The sequence below is a fragment of the Canis lupus genome, chromosome X (assembly GCF_011100685.1).
Source record: "Canis lupus familiaris isolate Mischka breed German Shepherd chromosome X, alternate assembly UU_Cfam_GSD_1.0, whole genome shotgun sequence".
NCBI lineage: Eukaryota > Metazoa > Chordata > Mammalia > Carnivora > Canidae > Canis > Canis lupus.
In genome coordinates, this window is record NC_049260.1 from 62,417,592 (window position 1) to 62,431,377 (window position 13,786).

The following is a 13,786-nucleotide window of genomic DNA, read 5'->3' on the forward strand; positions in this document are numbered from 1 at the left end:
TTATTTATGTCATCTTTAAATAGTTTCATCATTTTTTGTACTTTTTAGAGACTTTTCAATCCCTTGATTAGTTTTATTCCTAAGTATTTTATTGTTTTGATGCTATTGTGAATCAGATAATTTGTATTACTTTTTCAGATAATTCACTGTTAGTGTATAAAATGTTACTGATTTTTGTATGTTAATTTTGTATCCTACAACTTTAATAAATTTCATTATTGATTCTAACAGATTTTTGGTGAAGTCTTTAGGATTATCTAAATGAAAAACTGTCATCTAGTTTCATTCTTCTGCACATGGCTGTTCAATTTTCCCAGCACCATTTATTGAAGAGACTGGCCTTTTTCCAGGGGATATTATTTCCTGCTTTGTCAAATATTAGTTGACCATAGAGTTGAGGGCCAATTTCTGGGTTCTCTATTCTGTTTCATTGATCTTTGTGTCTGTTTTTGTGCCAGTACCACACTATCTTGAGGATTACAGCTTTGTACTATAGCTTGAAATCTGGCACTCCCCCAGTTTTTTTTTTCAATATTCCTCTGGCTACTTGGGGTCTCTTCTGATTCCACACAAATCTTAAAATAATTTGTTCCAACTCTCTGAAGAAAGTCCATGGTATTTTGATAGGGATTGCATTGAAAGTGTAAATTGTCCTGAGTAGCATAGAAATTTTCAATATATTTATTCTTCCAATCCATGAGCGTCAAATATTTCTCCATCTCTTTGTGTCTTCCTCTATTTCTTTCAGAAGTGTTCTGTAGTTTTTAGGGTATAGATCCTTTACTTCTTTGGTTAGGTTTATTCCTAGGTATCTTATGCTTTTGGGTGCAATTGTAAATGAGATTGATTCCTTAATTTCCCTTTCTTCAGTCTGATTGTTAGTGTATAGAAATGCCACTGACTTCTGGGCATTGATTCTGTATCAGGCCACATTGCTGAATTGCTGTATGAGTTCTAGCAATCTTAGGGTGGAGTCATTTGGGTTTTCTATAGAGAGTATCATGTCATCTGTGAAGAGGGATAAAAAGCTTCTGCACAGCCAAAGAAACAGTCAACAAAACTCAAAGACAACCTACAGAATGGGAGAAGATATTTGCAAATGACCTATCAGATAAAGGGCTAGTATCCAAGATCTATAAAGAACTTATTAAACTCAACAGCAGAGAAACAAAGAATCCAATCATGAAATGGGCAAAAGACATGAACAGAAATCTCACAGAGGAAGACATAGACATGGCCAACAAGCACATGAGAAAATGCTCCGCATCACTGGCCATCAGGAAAATACAAATCAAAACCACAATGAGATACCACCTCACACCAGTGAGAATGGAGAAAATTAACAAGGCAGGAAACCACAAATATTAGAGAGGATGTGGAGAAAGGGGAATCTTCTTGCACTGTTGGTGGGAATGTGAAATGGTGCAGCCACTCTGGAAAACTCTGTGGAGGTTCCTCAAAGAGTTAAAAATAGAGCTACCCTACGACCCAGCCATTGCACTGCTGGGGATTTACCCCAAAGATACAGATGCAATGAAACGCCGGGACACCTGCACCCCGATGTTGATAGCAGCATTGTCCCAATAGCCAAACTGTGGAAGGATCCTCAGTGTCCATCAAAAGATGAATGGATAAAGAAGATGTGGTTTATGCATACAATGGAATATTACTCAGCCATTAGAAACGACAAATACCCACCATTTGCTTTGATATGGATGGAACTGGAGGGTATTATGCTGAGTGAAATAAGTCAATTGGAGAAGTACAAACATTATATGGTCTCATTCATTTGGGGAATGTAAAAACATAGTAAAAGGGAATAAAGGGGAAAGGAGAGAAAATGAGTGGGAAATATCAGAGAGGGAGACAGAACATGAGACACTCCTAACTCTGGGAAATGAACAAGGAGTGATGGAAAGGGAGGTGGGCGATGGGTGGGGGTGACTGGGTGATGGGCATGAGGGGAGCACTTGATGGGATGAGCACTGGGTGTTATGCTATATGTTGGCAAATTGAACTCCAATAAAAAGAAATTAAAAAAAGAACATGTAGTATATGTATACAATGAAATATTAATCAGCCATTAGAAATGACAAATATCCACCCTTTGCTTCAACATGGTTGGAACTCATGGTATTATGCTGAGTGAAGTACATGAATCGGTGAAGGACAAACAGTGTATGGTCTCATTCCCTTGGGGAATATAAAAAATAGTGAAAGGGAATAAAGGGAAAGGAGAGAAAATGAGTGGGAAATATCAGTGATGGTGACAGAACATCAGAGATTCCTAACTCTGGGAAACGAACAAGGTGTATTGGAATGGGAGGTGGGTGGGGGGATGGGGTGACTTAGTGATGGGCACTGAGGGGGAGCAGTTGATGGGATGAGCACTGGGTGTTATGCTATATGTTGGCAAATCAAACTCCAATTAAAAATCATACAAAGAAAAAAAAAGAATTGTGGTCTGAAATTATGCATGGTATGATCCCCACAGTTTTCTATCAGTTGAGGCCTGAATTGTTATCTAATATGTGACCTGTTCTGGAGAATGTTCCATGTGCACTCAAAAAAAAATGTATAATCTGCTGCTTTGCGATGAAATGAAATATCTGTTAAGTCCACCTTTTCCAGTGTTATTCAAAGCCAATGTTTTGTTGTGATATTCTGCTTAGATGATCTGTTCATTGCTCTAAGAGGGTCATTAATGTTCCCTACTATTATTGTACTATTATCAATGAGTTTCTTTAAAATTTTTATTAATTGATTTGTATATTTGGATACTCTTAAATTGGGGGTACAAATATTAAAATTGTTGGATTTTCTTGTTGGATAGATCCCTTTATTATGATAGAGTGTCCTTCATTTCTTATTACAATCTCTGGTTTAACATCTAGTTTGTCTAATATAATGATGGCTACTCCAACTTACTTTTGATGTCCATTAGCATGATAAATTGTTATCCACCTTCTCACTTTCAATTTGCAGGTGTCTTGGGATCTAAAATCGGTCCTTTGTAAACAACATAAGTGTGAATGTTGGTTTTTTTAATCCATACTGATACCCTATGTGTTTTAATTGGAGTATTTAGTACATTTACATTCAGAGTAATTATTGAAATATATGAATTTAGTGCTATTGTATTACCTGCAAAGCCACTGTAAATATAGATTGTCTCTTTTCCTTTCTAGTCTTTGACACTTTTGGTCTCTCATTTTTGGCCAAAGAGTCCCCTTTAATATTTCTTGCAGAACTGGTTTAGTGTTCACAAACTCCTTTAGTTTTTGTTTGTCTTGGACACTCTTTATCTCTTGTATTCTGAATGACAGCTTTGCTGCATATTTTTCCCATTTAGCATGTGAAATATATCATGCCAGTCCTTTCTGGCTTGCCAGGGCTCTGTGTGCTAGTTTCATGTGTCTACCCTTGTAAGTTAAGGAACTTCCCCCTACGTACTTTCAGAATTCTTGCTTTATCTTCGTATTTTGCAAGTTTTTCTATGATCTGTCATGGTGTTGACCTGTTTTTGTTGATTTTTGAGGGGAGGGTTTTTTTTTTCCCTCTTGGACTTCAATGCCTGTTTCCTTCCCCAGATTAAGGAAATTCTCAGGTATAATTTGTTCAAGTAAACCTGTTCCTTTTTCTGCTCTTATTCTTCTGGAACTCCTATGATACCAATATTATTTTGCTTTATGTAATCACTTAGTTCTCTAAATCCACCTTCATGATCTAATAGTTTTCTTGCCCTCTTCTTTTCAGTTTCATTATTTTCCATAATTTTATTTTCTATATCACTCTATTATTCCTCTGCTTCTTCCATCTTCATTGTGATTGTATCCAGTCAGTTTTGCATCTCAGATATTGCATTTTTATTTTCGGCCTGACTAGTTTTTAGGTCAGGTATCTCTGCAACAAGTGTTTCTCTGGAGTCTTCTGTAATTTTTTTCGAGTCCAGCTAGTAGCCTTATGACTGTTCTTCTAAATTCTTGTTCAAATATTGCTTGCATATATTTTGAGCAACTCCCTGGCTGTGATATCTTCCTGAACTTTCCTTTGGGGAGAAATTATCTGTCTTGTTATTTGAGCTTAGTTTCTATCTTTTGTGTGTTATGCAAGCTTGTTTTAATTCTTTCACCTCAGAGTAATGCTATATTAAAAAGAAGCCATTTACTTTCCAGGGCCTGAAACTTTAGCAAGTGTTTCTAGTATATACTGTGTACACGTTGTTGTTGCATTTTGGCAGTTCTTTCCCACTGGTCAGTCCTCTGCAGAGTTTTTTCTTGCTTGTACTAGGTACTTTTTATACTTTTATCTAGGTGTGCTTTGATTTGCAACAATGTAGATGGAATTAGAGTATATTATGTAAAGCAAAATTGTCACTCAGAGAAAGACAAATACCATATGATTTCACTCATACATAGAATTTAAGAAACACAACAAATGAACATAAGGGAAAGGAAGGAAAAATAAAATAAGATAAAAACAGAGAGGTAGGCAAACCATAAGAGACCCCCTTAACTATAGGAATCAAGCGGGTTTGCTAAAGGGGAGGGTTAGGGGGGGTAATTGGGTTATGGCCATTAAGGATGGCACTTGATGTATGAGCACTGGGTGTTATATATAAAGACTGAATCACTAAATTCTACCACTGAAACTAATAATGCACTGTATGTTAACTAACTTGAATTTAAATACAATACAAAAAAGAAAATTCTAAACATTCTACAATAAAGCTACTAGAAGTAATAAATTAATTCAACAAAGTTGAAGAATTCAAAATTAATACCTAGAAATCATTAGTGTTTCTATACACTAATAACAAAATAGCACAAATTCAAATTAAGAAAACAATTATATTTACAATTGCACACAAAAACACAAAATATTTAGAAATACAATTAACCAAGGAGGTGAAAAACGTGAACACTGAAAACTCTAAAACATTAATGAAAAAAATTGAAAATGACACAAATGGAAAGATATTCAGTGCTCATGGATTATAAGAATTAGTATTATTAAAATATTTATACTATTCAAATCAATTTAGATATTTAATGAATACTCTATGAAAATCCAAACACCATTTTTCACAAAAGTAGAAGAAATAATAATAATTTGTATGAAGCCAATACCATACACTTTTTATACTACAGTCAAATGAAAAAGAATAAAGAGCACAGAAATAAACCCATGCTTATAAAGTCAATTAATCTATGACAAAAAAGGCAAGAATATGCAATGGGGAAAATAGAGCCTCTTCAACAAAGGATGCTGGAAAACTGGACAGCTGCATGCAAAATAATAAAACAGGGCCACTTTGTTGCACCATACTCAAAAATAAACAAAATGGATTAAAGATGTAAATGTGAGATATGAAGCTATAAAGCTCCTAGAAGAAAACCTAGGGAGAAATTTGTTTGATATTGTCTTCAGAAATATTTTTCTAGATCTGTCTTTTCTGACAAGGGAAAGAAAATCAATATTAAACTATTTAAGACTACACTAAAATAAAAAGATTTTTCAGGGTGAAGGAAACCATCAAGAAAGAGAAAGGTGACCTTCTTAATAGTAAAAGATGTTTGCAAATAATATATCTCATCATAGGCTAATTTCCAAAATATATAAAAAAACTTATATGACTCACCACCACCACCACCACCACCACCAACAACAACAACAACAACAAAAGCAAAAGCAAATAACCCAAATAAAAAAATGGGTAGGGATCTGAAAATATTTTCCCCCCAAAATATAGCCATACAGATGGCTAACAGACACATGTAAAGATGGTCAATGTCCCTCATCATCAGGGAAACGAAAATCAAAACTACAATAAGTTACCACCTTACACCTGTTAGAATGACTAAAATTGAAACCTCAATAAATATGTTGGCAAGGATGTGGAGAACTCTTGTGCATTGTTGGTGGGAATGCAAAATGGTGTGGTCACTGTGGGAGATACTACGACATTTCCTCAAAAAATTAAAAATACAATTACCATATAATCCAGTAACCTTACTACGGTATTTATGCAGAGAAAATAAAAACATGAATTTGAAAGGGTATATGCACCCCTATTTTTATTGCAGCATTATTGACAATAGCCAATATAAAGAAGCAACCCAAATTTCTATCCATAGATGAGTGAATAAAGATGTGAGATATATATATATATGAATATTACTCAGCTTAAAAAATGAAACCTTATCATTTTCAACAATATAAATGGGCTTAAAAGATATAATGCTAATTGCAAATGACCTATGAGATAAAGGGCTAGTATCCAAGATTTATAAAGAACTTATTAAACTCAACAGCAAAGAAACAAAGAATCCAATCATAAGATGGTCAAAAGACATGAACAGAAATTTCAGAGGAAGACATAGACATGGCCAGCAAGCACATGAGAAAATGCTGCACATCACTGGCCATCACAGAAATACAAATCAAAACCACAATGAGATACCACCTCACACCAGTGAGAATGGGGAAAATTAACAAGACAGGAAACAACAAATGTTGGAGAGGATGTGGAGAAAGGGGAATCCTCTTGCACTGTTGGTGGTAATGTGAACTGGTACAACCACTCTGGAAAACTGTGTGGAGGTTCCTCAAAGAGTTAAAAATAGACCTGCCCTACAACCCAGCCACTGCTGGGGATTTACCCCAAAGATACAGATGCAGTGAAATGCTGGGACACCTGCACCCCGAAGGTTTAGGAGCAATGTCCACAATAGCCAAACTGTGGAAGGAGCCTTGGTGTCCATGGAAAGATGAATGGATAAAGAAGATGTGGTTTATGTATACAATGGAATATTACTCAGCCATTAGAAACGACAAATACCCACCATTTGCTTTGACGTGGATGGATCTGAAGGGTATTATGCTGAGTGAGATCAGTCAATAGGAAAAGAACAAACATTATATTGTCTCATTCATTTGGGGAATATAAAAATTAGTGAAAGGGAATAAAGGGAAAGGAGAGAAAATAAGTGGGAAATCTCAGTGAGGGTGACAAAACATGAGAGACACCTGACTCTGGGAAATGAACAAGGGGTAGAGGAATGGGAAGTAGGTGGGGGGTTGGGGTGACTGGGTGATGGGCACTGAGGGGGACACTTGGTGGAATGAGCACTGGGTGTTATGCTATATGTTGGCAAATTGAACTCCAATAAATTTTTTTTTAAAAAAGAGCACTGGGTGTTATTCTGTATGTTGGCAAATTGAACACCAATAAAAAATAAATTTATTATTAAAAAAGATATAATGCTAAGTGAAATAAGTCAGTCAAGGAAAGACTAATATATAATTTCATTCATGCATGGATTTTAAGAAACACAAAACATGCACAAACAAGAAATAAGAGAGACATAAAACCGACTCTTAAATGCATAGAACAATTTGGTGGTTCCAAGGGGGTAGGTGGGAGAGGAGGAGGTTAAACTGATGAAGAGGATTAGGTGTATTTTTATCTAGTACTGAGTGATGTATATTTCTTGTACTGAGCACTGAGTAGTCTATATAATCGTTTAATCATTTTATTGTACACCTGAAAACAATATAATACTATATGTTAATCATACTTCAATAAAACAATGTAAAAACTTGTGTGAAACTATAAAAACTCCAAATCGCCAAAGAAATCACAAGAAAGAAGAACACAGCTGGAGATATCACAATTCTAGTTTTCAAAAAAAAAAAAAAACTATAAAGCGGGACATCTGGGTGGCTCAGTGGTTGAGCATCTGCGTTTGGCTCAGGGTGTGATCATGAAGTCCCCCGATCAAGTCCCGCAGGGGGCTCCCTGCATGGAGCCTGCTTCTCCTCTGCCTATATCTCACCTCTCTTTGTGTCTCTCATGAATAAATAAATAAAATCTTAAAAAAACTATAGCTGGAGTAATCAAAACAGTATGATACTGACACAATTATAGACACATAGATTAATGGAATAGAATAAAGAGCCTAGAAAGAATCTCATGCTTATATGGTTAATTAATCTGTGACAAAGGAGGCAAGAACATACCATGGAGAAATGATAGTCTCTTCAGCAAATTGTGCTGGGAAAACTGAACAGCTTCATGTGACAAAATAAAACTGGACCACTTTTTAACATCATGCACAAAAAATAAATTCCAGGAGGAGTGGCAAGATATCAGAAGAGTAGGGTCCCAAAGTCACCTGTCCCCACCAAATTATGCAGATAACCTTCAAATCACCCTGAAAATATATGAATTCAGCCTGAGATTTAAAGAGAGAACAGCTGGAATGCTACAGTGAGAAGAGTTCACACTTACGGAGTTTCCCCGTAGGAAGACAGGGAAAAAAGAAATAAACAAAAGGCATCCAAGGGGGAGGGTCCCCGCGAGGAGCCAGGCTAAGGCCAGGGCTAGTGACCCCAGGACAGGAAAGCCCCGAACTGGAGAAGCAGGAGCTTCACCAATCTTCCCGGGTGGAAAGGTGCTCACAGGTAGTAAGAGCAGTTCCCCAGGAGGGCGGGGATGCCCTCAGGCTCCCGGGGACACTAACAGAGCACCTGCGCCCCAGGGAGAGTGCGCCGAGCTCCCTAAAGGGCTGCAAGGTGCGCACGGCTGGACCCAGGAGGCCACGGCAGAGGCTCCCCGCGAGAGGGGCTCAGAGGCGGCTCCGGCAGAGGAAGAGGCTCCAAGCAGAGGGGGCTGGGCGTACCCAGGAGCAGCTCCGAGGGGCTCAGGGAGCGGCTCTGCATGGGGGGGCTGCGTGGCTGGGAGGGCGAATCCAACAGTGCAGGACCAGGAGCACAGGGCGCCAGGGACACAGCCCAGGATCCGGCCTCCCTCTGGGAAAGGCAGAGGCCTGGAGGGCACAGGACAGCAAGGACGCTCCTGCCCCAAGCTGAGCAGATCAGCGGCCCAGCCCCCGGAGCATCGAGGCCCCTGCAGACTGAGAGCTCCCTAGTTACTGTGGGAGCTGAATCCAGGGCTCCAGAGCTGGCCGCTGCCACTGTGCTTGTTCCTCCTGGGGCCTCATAGGGTAAACAACCCCCACTGAGCTTCACGGTAGCCTCACCGGATAAGCAGCTTAAACAGCACTCACTGAGCCCTGCACCAGGCAGGGGGCTGAGCAGCTCCCCCAAGTGCTAACACCTGAAAATCAGCACAACAGGCCTCTCCCCCAGAAGACCAGCTAGAGGGACAGATGAAAAACAAATTATTGACCAAGCAGCACTGGAAAGTTCCAGGGGAAGTTGAGGGGCTTACAATACACAGAATCAGAGGATACTCCCCCTTGGTGGGTTTCTTTTTTCTTTTTTTTTCTTTATTTTTTTTTTGCGTTTTGATATCTGTTTGCTTCTCCCCTTTTTTCTTTCTTTTCCCTTTTTCTTCATTTTTTGTGTTTTTCTCTTTTTTTTCCTTTTTACATTTTTCTTTTTTTTTCTTTTTCTTTCCTTCTTTCTCATCTCTCTTTTTCTCCTTTTCCCAATACAACTTGTTTTTAGCCACTCTGCACTGAGCAAAATGACTAGAAGGAAAACCTCACCTCAAAAGAAAGAATCAGAAACAGTCCTCTCTCCCACAGAGTTACAAAATCTGGATTACAATTCAGTGTCAGAAAGCCAATTCAGAAGCACTATTATCAAGCTACTGTGGCTGTAGAAAAAAGCATAAAGGACTCAAGAGACTTCATGACTGCAGAATTTAGATCTAATCAGGCAGAAATTAAAAATCAATTGAATGAGATGCAATCCAAACTAGAAGTCCTAACGACGAGGGTTAACGAGGTGGAAGAACAAGTGAGTGCATAGAAGACAAGTTGATGGCAAAGAGGGAAACTGAGGAAAAAAGAGACAAACAACTAGAAGATCATGAAGATAGATTAAGGGAAATAAATGACAGCCTGAGGAAGAAAAACCTATGTTTAATTGGGGTTGTGGAGAGCGCTGAAAGGGACAGAGGTCCAGAATATGTATTTGAACAAATAATAGCTGAAAACTTTCCTAATCTGGGAAGGGAAACAGTCACTCAGATCCAGGAAATAGAGAGATGCCCCCCTAAAATCAATAAAAACCGTTCAACACCTCGACATTTAATAGTGAAGCTTGCAAATTCCAAAGATAAAGAGACGATCCTTAAAGCAGCAAGAGACAAGAAATCCCTGACTTTTATGGGGATTAGTATTAGGGTAACAGCAGACCTCTCCAAAGAGAACTGGCAGGCCAGAAAGGGCTGGAAGCATATATTCAGGGTCCTAAATGAGAAGAACATGCAACCAAGAATACTTTATCCAGCAAGGCTCTCCTTCAGAATGGAAGGAGAGATAAAGAGCTTCCAAGACAGGCAGGAACTGAAAGAATATGTGACCTCCAAACCAGCTCTGCAGCTCTTCTTCTTAAATTCCCCTTTAAGAAGAAGTCCAATGGAACAATCCACAAAAACAGGGACTGAATAGATATCATGATGACACTAAACTCATATCTTTCAATAGTAACTCTGAACGTGAACGGGCTTAATGACCCCATCAAAAGGCGCAGGGTGTCAGACTGCTAAAAAAAGCAGGACCCACCTATTTGCTGTCTAAAACAGACTCATTTTAACAGAAGAAAACCTACAGCCTGAAAATAAAAGGTTGGAGAACCATTTACCATTCAAATGGTCCTCAAAAGAAAGCAGGGGTAACCACCCTTATATCAGATAAACTAAAATTTACCCCAAGGACTGTAGTGAGAGATGAAGAGGGACACTATATCATCCTTAAAGGATCTATCCAACAAGAGGACTTAACAATCATGAATATTTATGCCCCAAATGTGGGACCTGCCAAATATATCAATAAATTAATAACCAAAGTTAAGACATACTTAGATACTAATACACTTATACTGAGTGACTTCAATCTAGCTCTTTCTACACTCAATAGGTCTTCTAAACACAATATCTCCAAAGAAATGAGAGCTTTAAATGAAACACTGGACCAGATGGATTTCACTGATATCTACAGACCTTTACATCCAAACTCCACTGAATACACATTCTTCTCAAGTGCGCATGGATCTATCTACAGAATAGACACATACTGGGTCACAAATCAGATCTTAACCAATGCCAAAAGATTGGGATATTCCCCTGCATATTCTGAGACCACAATGCCTTTAAATTAGAACTAAATCACAACAAGAAGTTTGGAAGGACTTCAAACATGTGGAGGTTAAGGACGATCTTGCTAAAAGATGAAAGGGTCAACCAGGAAGTTAAGGAAGAATTAAAAACTCATGGAAACTACTAAGAATGAAGACACAACCGTTCAAAATCTTTGGGATGCAGCGAAAGCAGTCCTGAGGGGAAATACATCGCAATAAGCATCCATCCAAAAACTGGAAAGAACTCAAATACAAAAGCTAACCTTACACCTATAAGAGCTAGAGAAAAAACAGCAAATAGATCCTACACCCAGCAGAATAAGAGAGTTAACAAAGATTTGAGCAGAACTCAATGAAATTGAGACCAGAAAAACTGTGGAAGAGATAAAAAAACCAGGAGTTGGTTCTTTGAAAGAATTAATAAGATAGATAAACCATTAGCCAGCCTTATTAAAAAGAAGAGAGAGATAACTAAAATTAATAAAATCATGAATAAGAAAGGAGAGATCACTAACAACACCAAGGAAATTCAAATGATTTTAAAACATATTATGAACAGCTATATGCCAATAAATTAGGCAATCTAGAAGAAATGGACGAATTTCTGGAAAACCACAAACTACCAAAACTGGAACAGGAAGAAATAGAAAACCTGAACAGGCCAATAACCAGGGAGGAAATTGAAGCAGTCATTAAAAATCTCCCAAGACACAAAAGTCCAGGGCCAGATGGCTTCCCTGGGGAATTCTATCAAATGTTTAAAGAAGAAACCATACCCATTCTACTAAAGCTGTTTGGAAAGATAGAAAGAGATGGAGTACTTCCAAAGTCGTTCTATGAGGCCAGCATCACCTTACTTCCAAAACCAGACAAAGACCCCACCCAAAAGGAGAATTATAGACCAATATCCCTGATGAACATGAATGAAAAAATTCTCAACAAGGTACTAGCCAATAGGATCCAACAGTTCTTTAACAAAATTATTCACCATGACCAAGTAGGATTTATTCCCGTGATACAAAGTGGGTTCAACACTCCTAAAACAATCAATGTGATTCATCATATCAGCAAGAGAAAAACCAAGAACCATATGATCCTCTCATTAGATGCAGAGAAAGCATTTGACAAAATACAGCATCCGTTCCTGATCAAAACTCTTCAGAGTGTAGGGATACTGGGAACATTCCTCAACATCTTAAAAGCCATCTATGAAAAGCCCACAGCAAATATCATTCTCAATGGGGAAGCACTGGGAGCCTTTCCCCTAAGACCAGGAACAAGACAGGGACATCCATTCTCACCACTGCTATTCAACATAGTACTAGAAGTCCTAGTCTCAGCAATCAGACAACAAAAAGACATTAAGGCATTCAAATTGGCAAAGAAGAAGTCAAACTCTCCCTCTTCGCCGATGACATGATACTCTACATAGAAAACCCAAAAGCCTCCACCCCAAGATTGCTAGAACTCATACAGCAATTTGGCAGCGTGGCAGGATAAAAATCAATGCCCAGAAGTCAGTGGCATTTCTACACACTAACAATGAGACTGAAGAAAGAGAAATTAAGGAATCAATCCCATTTCCAATTGTACCCAAAAGCATAAGATACCTAGGAATAAACCTAAGCAAAGATGTAAATAATCTATAATCTAAAAACTACAGAACACTTCTGAAAGAAATTGAGGAAGACACAAAGAGTTGGAAAAATATTCCATGCTCATGGATTGGAAGAATTAATATTGTGAAAATGTCAATGTTACCCAGGGCAATTTACACGATTAATGCAATCCCTATCCAAATACCATGGACTTTCTTCAGAGAGTTAGAACAAATTATTTTAAGATTTGTGTGGAATCAGATAAGACCCCGAATAGCCTGGAGAAATTTAAAAAAGAAAACCATATCTGGGGGCATCACAATGCCAGATTTCAGGTTGTACTACAAAGCTGTGGTCATCAAGACAGTGTGGTACTGGCACAGAAACAGACACATAGATCAATGGAACAGAATAGAGAATCCAGAAGTGGACCCTCAACTTTATGGTCAACTAATATTCGATAAAAGAGGAAAAACTATCCACTGGAAGAAAGACAGTCTCTTCAATAAATGGTGCTGGGAAAGTTGGACATCCACATGCAGAAGAATAAAATTAGACCACTCTCTTGCACCATACAGAAAGATAAACTCAAAATGGGTGAAAGATCTAAATGTGAGACTAGATTCCATCAAAATCCTAGAGGAGAACACAGGCAGCCCCCTTTCTGAGCTTGGCCACAGTAACTTCTTGCAAGATACATCCACAAAGGCAAAAGAAACACAAACATGAAGGCAAAAGACACAAAAGCAAAAATGAAGTATTGGGACTTCATCAAGATAAGAAGCTTTTGCACAGCAAAGGATACAGTCAACAAAACTAAAAGACAACCTACAGAATGGGAGAAGATATTTGCAAATGACGTGTCAGATAAAGGGCTAGTTTCCAAGATCTATAAAGAACTTTTAAACTCAACTCCAAAGAAACAAACAACCCAATCATGAAATGGGTAAAAGACATGAACAGAAATCTCACAGAGGAGGACATAGACATGGCCAACAAGCACAGGAGAAAATGCTCTGCATCACTTGCCATCAGGGAAATACAAATCAAACCACAATGAGATACCACCTCACACC